The sequence below is a fragment of the Nannospalax galili genome, unplaced genomic scaffold (assembly GCF_000622305.1).
Source record: "Nannospalax galili isolate Female #2095 unplaced genomic scaffold, S.galili_v1.0 scaffold1362, whole genome shotgun sequence".
NCBI lineage: Eukaryota > Metazoa > Chordata > Mammalia > Rodentia > Spalacidae > Nannospalax > Nannospalax galili.
In genome coordinates, this window is record NW_008347579.1 from 163414 (window position 1) to 164288 (window position 875).

An 875-nucleotide genomic window follows, 5' to 3' on the forward strand; every position below is an offset into this window, starting at 1 on the left:
ATGAAGTTGGGTGCACCAGAGTTTGGTGAATATATGTTCATGATTGTAATATCTTCTTGATTCATTGTTCTTTTGATCAAATGACGTGGCCTCTTTGTCTCTTCTGATTAGTTTTAGTTTAAAGTCTATTTTGTCAGAAATTAGAATTGCTACGCCTGGTTTTTTCTTAGTGCCATTTGCTTGGTATATTTTTTTCCATCCTTTCACTTTGAGATAGTGTCTGTCCTTGAAAGTGAGATGAGTTTCTTGCAAACAACAAAAAGATAGGTTTTGTTTCCTAATCCATTCACCTAGTCTGTGTCTTCTGACTGGGAAGTTCAGTCCATATATATTTAAAGTTATTAATGAAAGATGAGTATTGAATCCTGTCATTTTTATTTCTGACAAAATAGACCTTGAGTATAGTCATTCCTTTCTTCAGCTCTTTGTATTTCTTCCAGAACTCTCTGAACGGCTGGTTTTGTGGACATGGATTCCTTCAGCATATTTATGTCATGGAAGATTTTTCTTTCCCCTTCAACTATAATAGACATTTTGGCTGGGTATGGTAATCTGGGTTGACATCTGTGGTCATTTAAAACTGGGAATACTTTGGTCTAGGCTCTTCTGGCTTTCATAGTTTGCACTGAAAAGTCAGCTGTAATCTTAACAGGTTTTCCTTTATATCTAACTTGTTGTTTTTCTTTTGCAGGTTTCAGTATTGTTTCATTGTTTTGTACATTTAGTGTTTTTACTATGATGTGCCATGAAGAGTTTCTTTTCTGGTCCTGTTTGGTGTTCTATATGCTTCTTGTATTAGTATGGGCATGTCTTTCTTTAATTTTGAAAATTTTTCTTCTATGATTCTGTTGTGATCTGGTCCATGCTATTATTTT